The following is a 20,783-nucleotide window of genomic DNA, read 5'->3' on the forward strand; positions in this document are numbered from 1 at the left end:
CGCGCTTTTAGCCGCGGCTCGCGCCCGTCTCTGGGGTTCGCGCTTTTAGCCGCGGCTCGCGCCCGTCTCTGGGGTTCGCGCTTTTAGCCGCGGCTCGCGCCCGTCTCTGGAGTTCCTTTAAGCAGCGCTCTTAATCCCCTCTCCTCGCGCACCAGGAAACAAAGAGGGAAGAAAAAGTCTCTTGCCTCTTCGGCAGGTGCAGGCTTTTCCCCGAACTCCCTCCCGGCTAGTCGTGGTGCACTAACCCCTTCAGGCTATGTTCAAGCCGCCAACCCCATTCCTCTCCCTGCGCTCCGTCCAAAGCCGAAACCCGAGCCTCAGCTCGCAGCCCCGCCCGCCCGGGCGGGTGAGCAGACAAGCCTCTTGGGCTGGTGAGTGCCGGTCGGCACCGATCCTCTGTGCGGGAATCTCCCCGCTTTGCCCTCCGCACCCGTCGCTGTGCACTACTCCGCGGTCCCGAAGCCCCCCCCTCCGCCTCCCGCAGTCTCCGCCCGCGGAGGGGCTTCCTAGTGTGTGGAAACTTTTCCTCCTTCACAGCTCCCTCCCACTGGCACAGGTGCCGTCCTTATTCTTTTGTCTCTGTTTTTTCTTTTTTCTTTTGTCCTACCCAGGTACGTGGGGAGTTTCTTGCCTTTTGGGAGGTCTGAGGTCTTCTGCCAGCCTTCAGTAGGTGTTCTGTAGGAGTTGTTCCACGTGTAGATGTATTTCTGGTGTATCCGTGGGGAGGAAGGAGATCTCCGCGTCTTACTCTTCCGCCATCTTCAAGGTCCCCCCTAGTTTTTATTTTAAAGTCTATTTTGTCTGATATGAGAATTGCTACTCCAGCTTTCTTTTGGTTTCCATTTGCATGGAATATCTTTTTCCATCCCCTCACTTTCAGTGTGTATGTGTCCCTAGGTCTGAAGTGGGTCTCTTGTAGACCGCATATATACGGGTCTTGTTTTTGGATCCATTCAGCCAGTCTATGTCTTTTGGTGGGAGCATTTAATCCATTTACATTTAAGGTAATTATTGATATGTGTGTTCCTATTCCCATTTTCTCAATTGTTTTGGGTTTGTTATTGTAGGCCTTTTCCCTCTCTTGTGTTTCCTGTCTAGAGAAGTTCCTTTAGCATTTGTTGTAAAGCTGGTTTGGTTGTGCTGAATTCTCTGAGCTTTTGCTTGTCTGTAAAGGTTTTAATTTCACCATCAAATCTGAATGAGATCCTTGCTGGATGGAGTAATCTTGGTTGTAGGTTTTTCCCTTTCATCACTTTAAATATGTCCTGCCACTCCCTTCTGGCTTGCAGAGCTTGTGCTGAAAGATCAACTGTTAACCTTATGGGGATTCCCTTGTATGTTATTTGTTGTTTTTCCCTTGCTGCTTTTAATATTTGTTCCTTGTATTTAATTTTTGATAGTTTGATTAAAGGACTCACCTATAAATTTCACCTATAAATTTTCAGATGGGTTTTAAAACCATCACATTCTCCGACTACAGAAAGACTATCCAACATGCACCCCCATGTTCACAGCACCACTATTTACAATAGCCAAGACATGGAAACAACCTAAATGTCCACTGACAGATGAATGGCTAAAGAAGATATGGTACATATATACAATGGAATACTACTCAGCCATAAAAAGAACAAAATATGGCTTCCCTGGTGGCGCAGTGGTTAAGAATCTGCCTGCCAATGCAGGGGACATGGTTTTGAGCCCTGGTCCGGTAAGATCCCACATGCCCCGGAGCAACTAAGCCTGTGCACCACAACTACTGAGCCCGCACGCTACAGCCCGAGAGCCACAACTACTGAGCCTGCGTGCCACAGCTACTGAAGCCTGCGCACCTAGAGCCCGTGCTCCACAACATGAGAAGCCACGCCCACGCACCGCAACCAACACCCAACACAGCCAAAAAAAAACCCATATAAATAAATACATTTATTTGAAAAAAAAGAATGAAATAATGCCATTTGCAGCAACATGGACTGACCTAGAGATTATCATACTAAGTGAAGTCAGAAAGAGAAAGACAAATACCATATGATATCACTTATATGTGGAATCCAAAATATGACACAAAAGAACTCATCTACGACAGAAACAGACCCACAGACATAGAAAACAAACTTTTGGTTACCAAAGGGTAAGGGGGTGTGGGAGAGGGATGGAGTGGGAGTTTGGGGTTAGTAGATGCAAACTCTTAAATATAGAATGGATAAACAACAAGGTCCTACTGTATAGCACAGGGAACTATATTCAATATCCTCTGATAAACCATAATGGAAGATAATATGAAAAAGAATGTATATGTGTGTGTGTATATATGCATATATATATATATATATAACTAAATCACTTTGCCGTATAGCAGAAATTAACACATTGTAAATCAACTATATGTCAATTAAAAAAAAGAAAGACTATCCAAAAACTAATGGGCAATCATGAATAGGAGGACTATGATGGATGCCCTCTACAAACGGTATACACCCAAATATTGACAGTGTTTAGATTAAGGTGTAGAAATTATAGAAGGGTTTTTCTTCTTGTATACAGTTTCTGAATTTTCTTCAATGAACACATATTCCTTAATTAAAAATAGATATGCAAACACATCCTCACATCTAAGTTTGATAATTAAGTAAGAAAAAAAATTCAGGATAAAATGTCAAACAGAATACCTTGTAAACCAAATTAAAAAAAAACTTTTAACAGCTTTATTGAGATGTAATTTTATATCATAAAATTTAATTGTTTTAACTGTACAATTAAATACTTTTTCGTAACTTTATAGTTTGTAACCATCACCAAAATCCACTTTTAGGACATTTCTATCACCCCAAAAAGATTCCTCCTACCCACTTTTAGTCAATCTCGATTCTCACTTCCAGCTCCAGGCAACCACTATCTAATTTCCATGTTTATAGATTTGCCAGTTCTCATACAACATGCAGTCTGTGTCTGTTTTCTTTCCCTTAGCAAAGAGTTCTTGAGGTTCATCCATGTTGTAGTATGTATCAGTCCTTTGTTCCTTTTTATTGCTGAATAAAATTCCATTGTATAGATATGCCACAATTTGTTTATTTACTCTTAAGTTGATGGGTATTTGGATTGTTTCAGTTTTTGACTACTATAAATAATGTTGCTATAAACATCCACATATAAGTCCTTTAGTGAACACTGCTTTCATTTTTCTTGGCTACATACTCAGGAGTAGAATTGCTGGGTCATGTGGTAAATGCATGTTTGCCTTTTCAAGAGACTGCCAAACTTTTTCCAAAGTTGCTGTACCATTTTACATATCTGCCAGTTCCCATTTCTCCATATCTTCCCTAACACTTTGCAGTGTCTTTCTTTCTTTCTTTTTTTTTTTTTTGCGGCACGTGGGCCTCTCACTGCTGTGGCCTCTCCCGCTGCGGAGCACAGGCTCTGGACGCACAGGCTCAGTGGCCATGGCTCACGGGCCCAGCCGCTCCGCGGCACGTGGGATCTTCATGGACCAGGGCACGAACCTGTGTCCCCTGCATCGGCAGACGGACTCCCAACCACTGCGCCACCAGGGAAGCCTGGGTGTCTGTCTTTCTGATTGTAGCCATTCTTGTGGATGTAAGGTGGCATTTCATTTTATTTTTTATTTGCATTTCCCTAATGACTAATGATATTGAGCATCTTTTCATGTACATCTTAGCCAGTTTTATGTCTTCTTTGGTGAAACATTTATTAAAATCTTTTCCTTGTTTTTAAGTTTATTATTTGCCTGGCTATTGAGCTGTAAGACTTCTTTATATATTCTGTATATAAGACTTTTATCAGATATATAATTTGCAAATATTTTTTCTAGTCTATAACCTTTCTCCCAGTCTGGAATCTAGATTTTATGCATTCAATAGTATAATTATCACCAATTGTATGGTTTTGTCCATGGAATGCACCAAATTTGAAGCAAACTGAATTAATGAGAAGGTGTGCTTTGGTAGAGCTCTGTTTCTAAGGTTTGAAATTGAAAAGGCAACTGCAGTTGTCCAAGAGCTGGCAATAATTTAGTTACTTTAGAAACCCTGTAAATTAATCTTGACCACCAACTTGGACCAGGAGAAAAATTAAAGAAACAATATACAAGAGGACTAAATATATCCTGAAAAAACAAATCAGTACATTTAATACATGTCTCTACCACTGGTTTAAATTCCAGAAGCATTGAAAATCGTTTTGCCTCAATTATCTAGGGATTGGAAATCAAAGTATAAAACCATATTTTCCAAAATGATAAACTAAGGGTTTTCTGAGATAAGCATTTCTTATTTCAAAAGGAAAGCCACAGTTCTGGAGTTTAATTTCACAACTGAAATGTAAGTCATTTTATCTGCATCTGGATGATTTTATCAATGTAAAATAAAGCAGGTGGCTCAATTCAGCAAATATTTACTGAGCATCTGTTAAATGAGACCCTGTGCTAGGTGAGGCAGGGAATATTAGGACAAGAATAACTGTTCAATTGTGGTTTACTAAACAAGGTAACAGATAACCTAAGTGGTGAGATGTGCAGAATAATTTTATGAGCTGCTACGGATAAGCTCAATTCTGTATTCTGCTAGTGAAGAGTAAAACTGTATAAGAGGATATAAAAATGAAACTCTTTCTGCCTCAGTTTTGTCTGAGTCCCCAAAGGAGAAGAAAAACCAGTACATTACAAATACATTCATGTGCCTGAAGACTTGCAAAAGTAATGTTTTTCAATCTTCAGCACATCATCTTTTTTGAAGACATATAAATGGTTTCAAGGGGCCCACTCAGCTTCACACCTACCTCTGGGTTTGGGAGACTGATGCCTGACCCTCTCAGAGACAAGTTCAAATGCTGAGAACAATTTTTTTCAATTATTAGTACATTTTCTTATGCAGAGGGAAGGACTGAACATGTGCATTTTATTATTTTATCTCTACTTTTGAGAAAGTGGGTATTTTGTTTGCTTATCCTACCAGTGTTTGAACATAAATATTAATATTTCCTCCCTTTTTACATAAAAGTTAGCATATGCACTGTATTACATCTTGACATTTTTACTTAATATATTTTAGAGTTTGTAGCACATCAGCACAGAAAAAGCAGCCTCAATCTTTTCATAATTGCATAGCATTTTATTGTGTGGATGTATCATAATTTCTTAAACCAATCCTAAGTTGATGGACATTGGGTGGCCTCCAAATTTTTATCTATTATCAAAGTTTAAAAAAAAACTACAATGAACAACCTTGCATATAAATTTTCTTATATATGTGTGTGTACACATTTGGTAGATAAATGTTCATTTTGATGTCTGAAAAAGTTTTCCAAGTCTCCTTAGGTCTTCTTAGAGACCCTGTATTATCTATATAATCTATTCAGCTACAAAAGAAACACTTGACAGAATAAGTGACATGTACGTGCACACATGTACATGTCCAGAAGAATTCCCGGGTCCAAACTGCATGTGTAATTTTGATGAATACTGCCAAATTGCCTTTCATAAGAGATATATTTACTATTTTCCACCAGAAATGTACACGGGTGCTTGTTTCTTTACAGAGAAGGCCGTAGTTTTCAATGAACTCAGTTGTTTTTTAACTAAAAAACAACAAACAAACAAAACTCCCAAAACCAAAAACTAGTTTTACAGACCCTCAGCCGGAATCAGGCTTTATTTTTTCCCTGTGTAGGCAAATTCATTCTTCTAATTTGCAGACAGGCAAACCCAAGTGCAAATAGGTTCTTTTCTAAATATAGGCCTCAAGTTATTACATTTTAAAACATCTTTTCTCCTGGTTTCTGCTAAAATTTCTGTTTATATGATCCATTTAACTGTTCCTCCTTAAAATTTTGAAATATTTGATCCATCAGGACAGAGTTGTGGTAGCTCCAAATGGAGATATAAGCTCATGTTAATACACACTGTTAAATCACTCCACTTCTTTAGTCAAAGAAGAAGTGTCCCTGGAAGCTAAACATTATCAAATTCTCCCTTACTCTCAGAAATATTACCAGAGATACAAAGAACTAAAACACCTCACATATTTACAATTTATCTTTCGTATGCTTTTCCACATAACTAAAAATTACTTAAAATACAAAATCACTCATTTAGAAAAAGATTTTTCAGATAATTTTCCCATAAAGAAAAATTGATTTTTTTCCAGAGGAAAACAAGCTTGGTGATACTATTAACATAGTTTGCTTTAAAATAATGACATGAGGTTGATCAAAAATTTATAATGCTTTGATATATAACCCTATAAGAATAAGCAGAATTTGGGGTCCTATTAATGTGTAGTGTTATAACAATAACCATAATGACTCACATATTTATGGTGCTTTACAGTTTACAAAGCACTTCCATGTACATGATAATAATTGCAGCTGCCGTTGGTTATAAAAACCAGGTATTTTGATAAACTGTACACTAGAAACTATTAGTCTCTTTCCATCCAAGATGAGGGGAATGAAAACGCACTGTTTGCTTAAGGACAAAAAGCCAGTGAGTGGTAAATCACAGAGACGGGAAGTAGAATGGTGGTTCCCAGGGGCTAGGGCGAGGGGGGATGGGGGATTATTGTTTAATGGGTATAGAGTTTTTAGTTTTGCAAGATGAAGAGTTCTGTAGATGGATGGTGGTGATAGTTGCACAACAATATGAGTGTGCCTAATACCACTGAATTGTACTTAAATGGTTAAGGTGGTACGTTTTCTGTTATGTGTATTTTATTACAATAAAAAAAACTGGGGGGGGGGCGGGGAAAGCCAGTGAGTGGTGAAGCCTGAATTTGATTTCATTTTGATCCAACCTTTTCCTTCTACTCAGAGCAGTTATTATCCTCATGTTACAGATCAGGGGACTAAAGCCCAGAAGGACTGAATTGACTTTAGTCACACAATTATCAAGTGGCAGAGCTGAAGTTCAATCCAATGGAAGTGATTTTATAAGCAGAGGCTAAGCACAGGAAGTCAAAATAAAACCAAGGACTCATCAAACCCACTAAGGGTTGGGTAGTATTGCGTTAATCACTTTACCTGCCTGGGCTGCAGTTTACTAAGTTGTAAAATGAAGGAATGGATATAGATTAAACTATTTTTTAAAAAATTCAACATTTTTAACCATGACTTACGATAAGAAATGTTTTATATTGACCCAGTACACACACATACACACCACCTTGCCCTAGGTTGGGTTTCCCAGAAGCAGACCCTGAGGTAAGGATTTGATTGCAAATGATTTATCAAGGATGTTTTCGGGAGAAAGTGGTATGGGAATAGAGGTGGCAGAGCAGGAAAGGTGCAGAAATCAACCAAGGATCAAATTTCAGGTGAAGTCTCAGCCTCAGCCTGATCCCATGGGAAGCTCTGGAACATAAGATACACCAGAGACTGACTCGCTTTGAGACAAGAAAGCTGGGCTTTCATATTTCATCCCTAGTCAATCACTGGTTACAGGCCACCCCAGCAGGATATAACCTCCCAGGCATTTAAGTTCATGGTACCTGTGGTAGCCAGTCCCCAAAGGTGGCCTCCAATGATCCCAGCCTTGTAGTATTCACACCTTCCTGCCTACGCTGTTCCATGGTTGGTCACTCTAACCAATGAAATACAGCAGAAGTAATGGTATGTCACTTCTGAGATTAAGATATGAAAGACTGTGGCTTCCATCTTGGATTCTCTCTTTCTTCACTGCCTCTGTGGGAAGCAAGGTCTCATTTTGTGAGCAGTCCTATAAAGAGGTCCATGACATGCACTCTCATAACAAGGACCTGAGGCCCCCAGCCAACAGCCAGCAAGGAACTGAGGCCTGCCAACAACCACAGGAGTGAGTCTGAAGGCAGATCCTCCAGCCCGTCAAACCTTGAGATGACTGCAGCCCCAGCTATTAGCTTTACTGAAATCTCATGATACTCTCTAAGCTAGAACACCCAGCTAAGTTACTTCTGGATTCCTGACCCTCAGAAATTGTGTAAGGTAATAAATGTTGTCATTTTAAGTCACTAGGTTGTTGAAAAATTTATTATGCGACAACAGATAAATAATACAAATACATTGGGCTACCATGTCTCCAGTAGCTGAAGGGAAGTTTTCTGAAAAACTACAGAGAAGATTCTTTAGGAAAGAAGCACAAAGACACTGAGGGATGGGCAGAACCAGCAAAAGAGACCTGAGGTGATGTGAGCAGAGCATCAATCATGTCTGCTATCTCTCCAAAACAAATGTTTCATGAAACAACACTTACCCTTATTACATGCAATGCACTTTGATAATTTCTATTTGATTATACTCTTATTTGGTTTATTAAGTGCTGGGAGTGAGCCCTTAAATTGATCTCACAGTTCACTAACAAGTTGTGACCTGCAGCTGAAAAACAGTGAACTTAATCGTCTTTGAGGCTCCTTTTAGATCTAAGCTTTTGTAATTAGGAGTTGGCACAGTGCTATTACATTAACGACTAATATTTATTGAACACCCACTATGCCATAACTATTCCAAGCACTTCACATATATTGCTTCATGTGAAGACAATAAGGTAGTAACTACTGACATCCCCATGTTACAGATGTGAAGACTGGTAAGTGGCAGAGGCCAGGAGGAAACCCAGTCAGTCTGCCTTCAAAACCCATTGTCAAGAGTGCGGGCACCTACATGCGACTGTTTGGGTTCAAATCCTGATGCCAACAGTCGATCAATAAATGTTTCTAATTATGATCATGATATAACCCAATTATTGGCAGTCATCAGCTCATTGACGGGGATAGTTCTAACAAAAGGAAGTTTAGGATCAGGGTCATGCATATGGACTGAATTTAGAGGTTAACTCATTGATAATCAGCTCAATGTTCCACTCTGTTTCAGCCATGCTGGCCCAGTCTTCACCTTAAATTTAGCCACTTATACATTTAAATAAGGGCTCTGGTCTCGGTTATTTAACATCTGCATGGTTGAATATCTAAAGTACATTTCACTGTAAATAGAAGGAATTTCAACATACTCATTTTTATGTATTGTTTCATTAAAGTACAAAGATACTTCTCTAATAAATGAATCTACCTAAAATACATTAGTCACCATTATGTAGAGAATATTCCTACTGAAGTCAGTGAACACTAATCAATCTTTGGGTTTGAAAAATAGGGTCAATAAACATTACGATATAAATGACTAAAATGGTTAAAAAACGGACTTCCCTGGTGGCACAGTGGTTAAGAACCCACCTGCCAATGCAGGGGACACGGGTTCGAGCCCTGGTCCGGGAAGATCCCACATGCCGCGGAGCAACTAAACCCGTGTGCCACAACTACTGAGCCTGCGCTCTAGAGCCAATGAGCCACAACTACTGAGCTCGAGTGCCCTAGAGCCCGTGCTCCACAACAAGAGAAGCCACTGCAATGAGAAGCCAGCGCACCACAACGCGTAGCCCCTGCTCGCCGCAACTAGAGAAAGCCCGTGCACAGCAAGGAAGACCCAACGCAGCCCCAAATAAACAAATTAATTAACTAATTAAAAAAACTGCACAGAACCTGTATATCTGGAACTATTACCTTTTGGCTGAATGCTTCTGAGTCATGTTTCCATCAATTATATCTTTTATGTCACAGGATAAATACAGCATTTACACAGGTAGTGAAGTCAGTATAAAAGCATAACATCCTTTTAATAGAAGATTATGAGTAATCAAAGATTTATACACCTGCTGAGTGAATTATCTAGAGCTGGACACATGTAGGGGATACATGTCAGGAAGATATTTCAGCAGCTTTGTTGTCAGGTGACTTGAAGGATTTAGAAAGTAGAAAGAAAAATATGGTTTATGTCCCACTTCATATGCTACTGTGTGATTATGGATTACAGGGCAACAAGGGTGACTGCAACCTAGCTTGGGACACTGGTAGCAGATATAAGACACTGTTCCCCTGTCACCTATTTTTTTTAAAAAAACACAAAAAACAAAACCCACTCGTTTTGTATACATTGCTAAAGAGGGAGTTACAGAAAGCATCATGGCTCCCCCAAACCAAATATCAATCTAGATATCCTGAAAAATTAACAATTTAAAATAAAAATTTTTTCTGGGCAGAAGACCTAAATAGATATGTTTCCAAAGAAGACATACAGATGGCCAACAGGCACATGAAAAGATGCTCAACATTGCTAATAGAGAAATGCAAATCAAAACTACAATGAGGTAGCACCTCACACCAGTCAGAATGGCCATCATTTAAAAAAATCTACAAATAACAAATGCTGGAGAGGGTATGGAGAAAAGAGAACCCTCCTACACTGTTGGTGGGAATGTAAATTGGTGCAGCCACTATGGAAAACAGTATGGAGGTTCCTCAGAAAACTAAAAGTAGAGTTGCCATATGATCTAGCAATCCCACTCCTGGGCATATATCCAGACAAAACTATAATTCAAAAAGATATATGCACCCTTATGTTCATAGCAGCACTATTCACAATAGTCAAGACATGGAAACAACCTAAATATACATTGACAGATGAATGGATAAAGATGTACATATATACAATGGAATACTACTCAGCCATAAAAAAGAATGAAATAATGCCATTTGCAGCAACATGGACTGACCTAGAGATTATCATACTAAATGAAGTGAAGTAAGTCAGAAAGAGAAGGACAAATACCATATGACATCACTTATATATGGAATCTAAAACATGACACAAATGAACTTATCTACAAAACAGAAACAGACTCAGAGACATAGAGAACAGACTTGTGGTTGCCAAGGGGGAGGGGGGGTGGAGGAGGGATGGACTGGGAGTTTGGGGTTAGCAGATGCAAACTATTATAGACAGAATGGATAAACAACAAGGGCCTACTGTACAGCACAGGTAACTATATTCAATATCCTGTGATGAACCATAATGGAAAAGAATATGAAAAAGAATGTGTGCATGTGTATATATATATATATATATATTTAACTGAATCACTCTTCTGTACAGCAGAAATTAACACAACATTGTAAATCAACTATAGTTCAATAAAATAAATTAAAATAAAACAAATAAAATTTTTTCTAATGATAAAGGAAATACATGCTTTCACAAAGCATTTAGTAAATGTAGAAAATGTAAAGAGTAAAGGAAAAAAATCACAAAGTGATCAGATATCAGATCATGAGGTAATAATTATCACTATTTATGTGTGTGTGTGTATATATATCCAAATTGGCATCATACTACATGTACTTTTTATAATTTCATTTTTTCACTTAAAAACATACTATGGGAATTTCCCTATGTCAAAGTATTCTACTTGAACATTAATCTGATAGAATCCCATTCTATGGACATAGCATTTGTAACAGTCAGTATCCAGCAGGCAAACAGAAACCACTCTATACATTTAATGCAGGAACAGACTTAATGCTAGTAACTTGCTACAAAGTTATAAAACATGCTAAAAAAAAAAAAGAGAGGTATATATTAGTTAGCTATCACTATGTAACAAACCACTTCAAACTGACTCCTGTAAAACCAGAATTTACTTAAGAAAAAATTCTGTGGTTAACAATTTAGGCTGGATTCATCTAGGTATGTCTCTGGTCTCAGTTGAGGGCCCTCATGCATCTACAGTTGGTTGTGGGTTGGCTTTGCTGATCTTGGCTGGGCTCCTTTACATGTTTGGGGACCTCAGCTGGGACAAGAGGACTGGCTAGACTCAGACCCACATGGTTTCTCACTCTCTAGCAGGCCAGTGTGGGCTTATTCCATGGCAGTCACGTGGCTCCAAGAGAATGAGAAGAAGCCCGAGAGTCCTCTTGGGACCTAGGCTTGGGACGGTCACAGTGCCATTTTGTCTACCTTCTCTTGTTCAAAGTAAGGAACAAGGTCAGCCCAGATTCCAAGAGTAGAGAAACAGATTCCACTTTTTATGTGAAAAACTGCAAAGTCACATTGCAAAGGGGCGTTGAAACAGGGAGAGAAAGAATTCTGGCCAGTTCTGCAAACAATTGATCACAGTGTGTCTTACCTAGAAACCTGAAAGCTGCCACCACTCCTGGGGCTGGAGCCCATATGTGGGCCATTGCACTTGTGACACTCGATGCTGATCTGTGAGAGGTACTACTGCTGCCTCTACTACCACTGAGTAGAAACCCAGGAGTCCATAGCCTTATTAATCTGTTAAAACTGCCACAGATGTTTTGGGAACAAATAGTTGCCTGTAGTCATTGCTGCTGCCTCTATTGCTATTGGAAGGACCCCTAGAGACAGACAAAAAGGCTACTCTCTTTTCCACCTTATAGTCTCCCCACCAGTGCCTCCCAGTAGCAAACCTCATGTGATGCAAGCTGAAAGGGAATATGGAAAATGTAGTTGACTGGTTTCTAACCACCTGTGATACAGAGAAGAGCATGGAAAGTATAGCTGAGAGTCAATTGAAAAGTGACTGCACAATAACATCATTTATTTAACTAATCCCCTGTTGCTGGATATTTAGATTATTTCTCTGGAAATACAACATAAATGTAGAAAGCAAAGCCATCAATGGGACAGTTTCTGAACCCAATGGACAATGTTATTTAATTGCTAAAAAAGGCATTTAAAAAGGGATGCGTCCTTGAGCTCAGCAGTAAACAAATGATATGTAAAACAGAACAGCTCTAAATAGCTCTGCTCTGTCCCTCCAAAAGTAGATGTGTGTCATCATGACGGGAACAACACTGTTCTATCCACGTGGAGCTTTAATGACATAGTTTACCTCAAAAATTATTTTCTTCACATTGCATTTCCATTTGGTTGAGGTCAAAAGGAATTATCCTGAAGTCATAATTATAATTTTTGTACCCCCATATATACAAAAGTCTTACCTGAATTTCCCTATGTTCAACAGCCACAGGATACATATAAAATCCCAATAACAATTTTTCAAAAAGCATTTCTAGGGTTAGCTTCTATAGTGTTTCTTTCTAATAACTTATTTTTATTATAAATGTAATACTGCTTGTAAAAAAAATCAAATGAGCATTTTCAGAGGTGAAATTCCATCATTCAAAGCTTGTCATGTATCTTTCATCCTGATGTTTTCCTATGAATGATCTATTTTATTATTATAGTCACAGAAGAATATTATAATTCTCTTCTGTAACTTGTTTTTATAAGTAAAAACTATATATTATATATATATATGTGTATATATATATATATATATCTTGATAGACCGTTTGTGTTAATTTATTATAAATATACCTAACATATACATAACATATAAATATACCTAACATATAACATATACCTACATCATAGCATTCTATAGTATGGATACGCTAAAATTTATTTTATTGTTTGTCTTCCCCAGAAGAGTGCAAGCTCCCTGAGGATAGGGACCTGGTTTGGTTTGGTCACAGCTGTATCTCCAATGCTTAGACAAGCACCTGGCAAATAGCAGGTGTTCAAAAATTTTGTAGAATGAATGACTAAATGGCAAAACACTTTTGATGAACATTTGTATTGTTTCCATCTTTCACTATTCCAATAATGAATTTTGCAATTAGTAATCTTATAAATACATGTTGTACATTTATTTATTTTTGTAAGGAAAAGTCATAGAGGAGGAATTGCCGGGTCAAAAAAAACCACACCAAAATTGAAGAACTTCAATCCCTCTCAAATTCCTCCCAACATGTTCAGAAAGTCCCCAGTGGGAAGGGAGGTAGCACTTGTATTTAAAACTCTGGTCTTCCTAGCTATCACTTAGACCTGCCACTATAGTCTCACAAGTGTAGTCCTGTTACAGAGTGGCATTGGCCTTTTCCTTCCTTTTAATTTGTGCTGTCTGGGGAAGTTGTCTGAGATGCTTATGTTTCCACTCCATGTTCTAAGACATTCAGCTGTCATTCTGTTGAAATGAGAACAGTACCCTTTGTCCCTGAAATTTTTTGTTAAGCAGGCTATATTGGCTGTAAGACTTTATGCTCCCAATATCTCTATGAAATCTTTTTTCTAATCTAGCTTTTTTTTTAAACATCAGCTTTCCCCCAAGGCTCAGGGATAAATCCCTAATGAGGAAACACGAGGGCCTGCATCATTCATTCCATGTATAATATATATCGAGCTGTCCTCAGAACAACCCTAATTCTCTGATACTTATACCAAGGCTCCTTAGACCAAATCTGCAAACCTTAGTTCTCTCGTTTCTTTGGTTGAGTGCTTTCCTGAGTGGCTTTTGCAAACATACCTTTAGCAGGTCCAGTCTCAGTCCTGTAGACATTTCTGAATCCCAGGGTAAAAGTCACTTGCAGTGTTCAGGTAGGGATCCCTGGAAACACACAGATATATTAATAAATACAGAAATTTAGATGAATGGACATATGCTCAAAGTTCACTTAAGCAAATTCTCAAAACAGTTCAAGATTTTCCCCCCTTAAGCCCTAAAAACTTTAATATTTTAATCTTTTGTGTAGAGGGCTTCCTTTATAAAATATCCTCTTTTATTATAAATGTTATATATGATCATTTAGAAATTTGGGAAAATAGAGTATATATAAAAAATGGGAAATAAAATCACCTATAACCCCACCCCCACCCCTGAGCTACCAGTGTGAACATTTTATACACATTTTCTTCCAATTTCTTTTCTATATGTTCTTAAATAGTTCAGGTCATAGTGCATATAAAATTTTCTATTGTATTATTTTTCCTTAATATTATAACAAAAATGTCCTTTTGTGACTAAAAAAGTTCTTCATATACATACCTGCTAATAACCGTAAACTAGTCCCTTGTTTAGATGTACCATATATTGAGATTATGCATTTTAAAAGCTGTCCTCCAAGTTTACTCAGACTAGAAGTAAGTCATATTCAATTCCTCCTTTTCCTTCATTACCCAAATCCACTTAGTCCTGAAGGCTGTCTATTCTATTTCTGAACAGTTTCTTTTATCTGTCCCAGGGATTTCAATCCCAGCTAGAGCATATAGGGAGCTTTTAAAAATACTGATTGCTGGGGCCCCACCAGAGACCGAGTTAACCGGAATCTCTGGGGGATGGAGCCCAGGCATCCACAAGTCTAAATGCTCCCCAGTAGATTTTAATGCAGCCAGAGTTGAGATGCACTGCCTCGGCCCCTCCTCCAGCCCCACTTCCACTTCCCAAGGCCCAGCCCTCATCAACTCCCAATTAGGTTATTGCAATTACCTCCTAACTCTTTTCCTGTTTCTAGTCTCTCTCTTCTGCAACCTCTAATCCTGCATACTGCTTCCCAAATTACTTTGGTAAAAACATGGGTCAGATCACATCACTCCCCTACTAAACAAGAGAGTCAAACTTGGCCTGAGTAAGGCCCTCCTCCAACCTACATTTCTGCATCCTTTCCTACTCTGGGTCTTCTAGTGCACCTCACCACTCATCTGAGTTAGCTTTCTGCCTTTGTTCATGCTGTTCCGTAGCCCATAATGATCTCCTTCTCCATTGCTCAAAGACCACCATTATCTTATACATATTTCAAAGTCCATTTCAAATACCACATCCTTCTTCAATCAGGCAACAATCATCTATTGAATGACTACTATGTACCATCCATCTGTTCAACATTTTTTAAATTAATTTATTTATTTTATATTTATTTTTGGCTGTGTTGGGTCTTCGTTTCTGTGCAAGGGCTTTCTCCAGCTGCAGCGAGCGGGGACCAGTCCTCATCACGGTGTGCGGGCCTCTCACTGTTGCGGCCTCTCCCGTTGCGGAGCACGGGCTCCAGACACGCAGGCTCAGTAGTTGTGGCTCACGGGCCTAGCCGCTCCACGGCATGCGGGATCCTCCCGGACCAGGGCACGAACCCATGCCCCCTGCATCGGCAGGCGGACTCCCAACCACTGCGCCACCAGGGAAGCCCTGTTCAACATTTTTTGAGTTGCTATTGTATCTAGGTACTGGGGATACAACAGTGAACAAGACAGACAAAACTACCTGCCTGTTTGGAGAGGAGGACAACAAAACAAGCACACAAATAAGAAAATGTTAGATAAGTGTGATGCAGAGAATTAGAATATATAGTGACTAGGTGGTTATTTTCGACTGGGTGGCTATTTTCATCTGAAATGGTCTTTCCGAGGAGGTGACATCTATACTGAGATCTAAATGACAGGAAGTGAGGGACCAGCCATTCAGAGTTTAAGGGGCAAAGCATTCTAAAGATAGGACCAGCTAATATGAAGGCTTTCAGGCAAAATGAAGTCTGATTGAAGAGCTGAAAGAAGGCCAGAGCAGCTGAAGCACAGGGGTACAGGGGGAGTCATGGGAGAGGAAGTTGGAGTCAGCTCATGTATGCTTTCTAAGTCAGGGAAAAGACTCGAAATCTGATTCTTTGGGCAATGACGGGAAGCCACTGGAGGGGTTTAAGTGAGAGGGTGACATGATATGGTTTGTGTTTGAACAAGATCACTCTGGTTGCTGTGGGAACAACAGATTGAGGGGGTGACAGGAGGAGTAGGGACCACGTAGGTGCTTTGGTGGCAGTCTGGTTCTCCTCCAAGTACTTGCTTCATTTAAGACAAATAAATATCAAAAGCTCCTCGTTTTTAAGCAAAATATTAAAATTCTTATCATCATCTAACAGGACCTGGATGGGCTGACCTCTCTCTGGCCTCCTGTACACCATCTCTGCTCCTGCTATTGAGCCTTGCTGACCTTTTGTCAGCTCCTCAAATATATCATTCCTTCAGGCCACAGGGCCTTTGGACTTGCTGTGGTTATATGTTATTTGTGTATGTGATAAAATATACCTAACATAAAATTTACTATTTTTAACCATTTAAAAGTGTACAATTCAGAGGCATTAAGTGCATTCACAATGTCGTACAACCATCATCACTCTCTAGCTGCAGAACTTTTTCATCAGCTCAACAGGAAACACTGGACCTATTAAGCAGTCACTTCCCATTCCCTCCTCCCCCAGCCCCAGGCGACCATTAATTTGCTTTCTGTCTCTGTGGATTTGCCTGTTCTGGATAGTTCACAAAAATGGAATAATACAATATGTGGTATTTGTATGGCTTCTTTCACTCAGTATAAAGTTTCCAAGATTCATCCATATGGCTTCCCCAGTGGCGCAGTGGTTAAGAATCCGCCTGCCAATGCGGGGGACACGGGTTTGAGCCCTGTTCTGGGAAGATCCCACATGCCGCGGAGCAACTAAGCCTGTGTGCCACAACTACTGAGCCTGCGCTCCAGAGCCTGGGAGCCACAACTCCTGAAGCTCGGCCACCTAGAGCCCATGCTCTGCAACAAGAGAAGCCACCGCAATGAGAAGCCTGCGCACTGCAACAAAGAGTAGCCCCCACTCACCGCGACTGGAGAAAGCCCATGCGCGGCAACAAAGACCCAACGCAGCCAAAAATAAATTTAAAAAAAGAAAAAAAAGATTCATCCATATGGTAGCATGTGTTAGTACTTCATTCCTTTTTATGACTGAATAATATTCCATTGTATGGATTTACCATAGTTTGTTTACCCATTCCTTAGTTGATAGACATTTGTTTGTTTCCACCCTTCAGCTGTTGTGATTAGTGCTACTGTGAACACTCATGTACACGTTTTTGTTAGAACACCTGCTTTCAATTTTGTCACACCTAACAGTGCTAGGTGATATGGTAGCTGTGGTCATATTTTGAGGAACTGGAGATCAGTGAATCTTAGACATGTATTAGTTTCCTGTGGCTGCTGTAACAAAATACCCCCAAATGGGTGGCTTAAAATAACTTAAAAAATTTATTTTCTCACAGTTCTGAAGGCCAGAAGTCTGAAATCAAATTGTCAGTAGGGCCATGCTTCCTCTGAGACTAAGTAGAATTCTTGCTTGCCTCTTCCTAACTTCTAGTGCTGACAGTCAATCCTTGGCGCTTTTGGCTTGCAGCTGCATCATTTCAATCAGTCACATGGCATTTACCCTGTTTGTCTCTGTGTCTTCACATGGCCCTCTTCCTGGGTCTCTTCTTCTTTCAAGGATACCAGTTATATTGGATTAAGGGCTTACCCTATTCCAGGATGACCTCCTCTTAACTTAAATAATTACATCTGCAACAACACTACTTCCAAATAAGGTCACATTCTGAGGCAATAGGGTTAGGACTTCAACATCTCATTTTGGAGGACACAATTCAATCCATGACAAACTGACAGACATTACTGTGCATCTGAATCCCCTGGGGACCTTGTTAACATGGGCTTGCAGTGAGGCCTGAGGTTCTGCATTTTCAGTAAACTCTCCCAGCTGATATCAGTGCTGCTAGTTCACTGATAGGGTGGCTGACTGGTTTTGCTTTTAGCAATAAAAATCCAGAGTTAAAGGAAACCCCTCAGTCCTGGGAAAACTGGCATGGTTTGTCACCCTATTCTATCACAGACCACAATTTGAATAGCAAGGATCCAGCTATGAACTATGGTAATTTACCCATTAATTACATTGCTGACTATTCATATTTATCTTTACATTTAAATAACTTATTTTTGCTAGAACAGTCCAAGTTTTCAAGAATCTGGACCCCAAAAAGCTCCAAACTGTGAAATGGTGAGTTACTTGAGCTGATGGGCACCATCTGTGAATATCATATATTAACTCATGAAATTATCTATGATGCTCAGCAGTGCCCCTGTTGGGTTGAAAATGGAGATTTCTGACCCCTTTACAGAGTAATTATGCATGGGCAAGAACTTTTTTTTGGCTAAGAGTACTCACTGGGTTTGAAATCTTCAGTATCCTTCTTTGGCTGCTGCCCAGGGACTGTAAAAATGAAGGAGAAAGCTCCTTTCTGAAGTTGGGTTTGAGCTCACTGCAGTAGGGACAGCATCCCTCCACTCTTGATTCCTATTAGGATCACCTGAAGAACTTTAAAAACTGCTGAGCCCTCACTCTGGACCAAATGACTCAGGCTACCTGGGATTGGGCACAGGCAGTCAGAGCTTTGTTCTTGTTGTTGTCATTGTTTTAAGTTCTCCAGGTGATGCAAATGAGCAACCAGAGTAGAGAATCATTGTGCAAGGTCTTCCTTTATAAGAGAAACCTTGCCAATCTGTTCCCTAATCCTTGTTTCACCTGCACCCATATTCTTCTCTACTCCTATGTCCACATACTTCTTTGTTATGGTTGATCATTACCTTAAGCAAGTTCTCCTCTTCCTCATATTTGTGTCCTGTTTATACAATGACCTCACTGACCTGGGACCATGTACAACCCATTGGCGGTAATAATTACTCCTGCAACCGACCTTGGCAGGCTTTCCTCAAGCTTTATTGACTGTTTTTCACTCTTTCACAAAAGGTATCCTTAACATCATCCACAACTGAGTTAGCCTGTGACAGTGCTGCTGTTTTGACTGCAGACTCTCTCAGGAATCAAGTGAAATCTCCCACAGAATCTGTACTGTGTGTTCCTCTACAAACCATCCACAGGAAATCTGGGTGGAGAGTACATTACTTTTTTATTGGGATATAATTCACATGCCATAAAATTCACCCTTTTAAAGTGTCCAATTCAGTGGTTTTTAGTATATTCACAAAATTGTGCAACCGTCACCACAGTCTAATTCTAGAACACTTTTGTCACTCCCCAAAGAACCCCCTTACTAACAGTCACTCCTCATTCCTGCCGCCCCCTGCAACCACTAATCTATTTCTGTCTCTATGGATCTATCCTGGACGTTGCCTATAAATGGACAGTTCAACATGTGGTCTTTTGTGTCTGGCTTCTTTCATTTAGCATATTTTCAAAGTTCATACATGTTAAAGCATGTACCAGTACTGCATTCCTTTTTGTGGCCAAATAATTTTCCATTGTATGGATGTACTATATTATGTTCATCCATTCATAATTGATGGTCATTGGGGTTGTTTCTGGCTATGGTAAATGGTGCTATGAACATTCATGGACAGGCTTTTGTGTGGACAAGTTGTCATTGCTTTTGGTTCTATACTTAGGAGTGGAATCGCTGGGTCATATGGTAACTTTATGTTTAGCTTTTTGAGCAACTTCTGAATTGTTTTTGAACTGTATTTTTTGACCCTGAAACAGTTCTCTTTTAGTGTGAGGTGGTCTGTACTTGTTAGGGTGGGAAAAATGAGTCTCACGGACTTTAAACATTTTTTTTCTGTTATCTGTTATACATTTTATGTGCAGGAACAATGGTACCTTCATACAGAAACTTCTTGTCATTCGGCTTCATCATTTCAAAATGTGAGGAAATCTAAAACATGGAGCTCCCGCGTTGGCAAGGACTGGGAGTGTCTGTCTGAGTTCCCGGGTTCCTGACCATCCCTCCAGCTGTATCTCCGGCCACCTGCCACAGTCTGTTACTGGCACAGACAAGGCCTGCTTGTTCCAAGGACATGACTACTGGGCCACTTCCATCTGAGAAGGCCTGGTGGGGCGTCCAAATGCAGAAACCTGACTGCTTTCCGGGGATAGCAATAAACCAGATGCAGACAACCCTGCAAATGTAAAACCCCATTGTGTACAAAGCAGAAACTCACGTACCACGGCGGCCACGAAAAGGCCCTGACCTTCGACCCGGCCTCCATCCAGGCTCTCCTACTCCCTCCTGGCTGCCCTGCCCCGCTCCTCGGCTCGGGGTCTGAGCCTGCGCGGGCTCGCGGAGGCGGGAGGCCTTCTCCGCATGCGCAGTCTCTGCCGGCCTGTTCCTTCAGCGGGGGCTCTGCCGGGTGCGCGCTCACGCACACGCAACGTCTTGTCTGCGCGCTCACGGGGCCTCTCGCGGCACGCGCCTCCGCCCCGCCCGGCCCCGCCCCGCCTCCTTCCCCCTCC

The 20,783-nt window shown here is 40.3% G+C and overlaps 1 long non-coding RNA gene across 1 annotated transcript in view; it reads right to left on the reverse strand.

Annotated features, from left to right (window-relative positions):
- The window catches only part of LOC114906269, a 199,980-nt gene extending 179,313 nt beyond the window's left edge, over positions 1–20,667 (reverse strand). The window contains exons 1-2 of the long non-coding RNA XR_003796412.1: positions 20,496–20,667; positions 14,207–14,287 (exon numbers count right to left, since the gene is read on the reverse strand). This is a non-coding gene — a long non-coding RNA (uncharacterized LOC114906269). The remainder of the gene's footprint in view (positions 1–14,206; positions 14,288–20,495) is intronic.
- Positions 20,668–20,783: the final 116 nt, after the last annotated feature.

This window comes from Monodon monoceros, unplaced genomic scaffold (genome assembly GCF_005190385.1).
Source record: "Monodon monoceros isolate NGI ecotype Baffin Bay Population unplaced genomic scaffold, NGI_Narwhal_1 Super_Scaffold_22, whole genome shotgun sequence".
NCBI lineage: Eukaryota > Metazoa > Chordata > Mammalia > Artiodactyla > Monodontidae > Monodon > Monodon monoceros.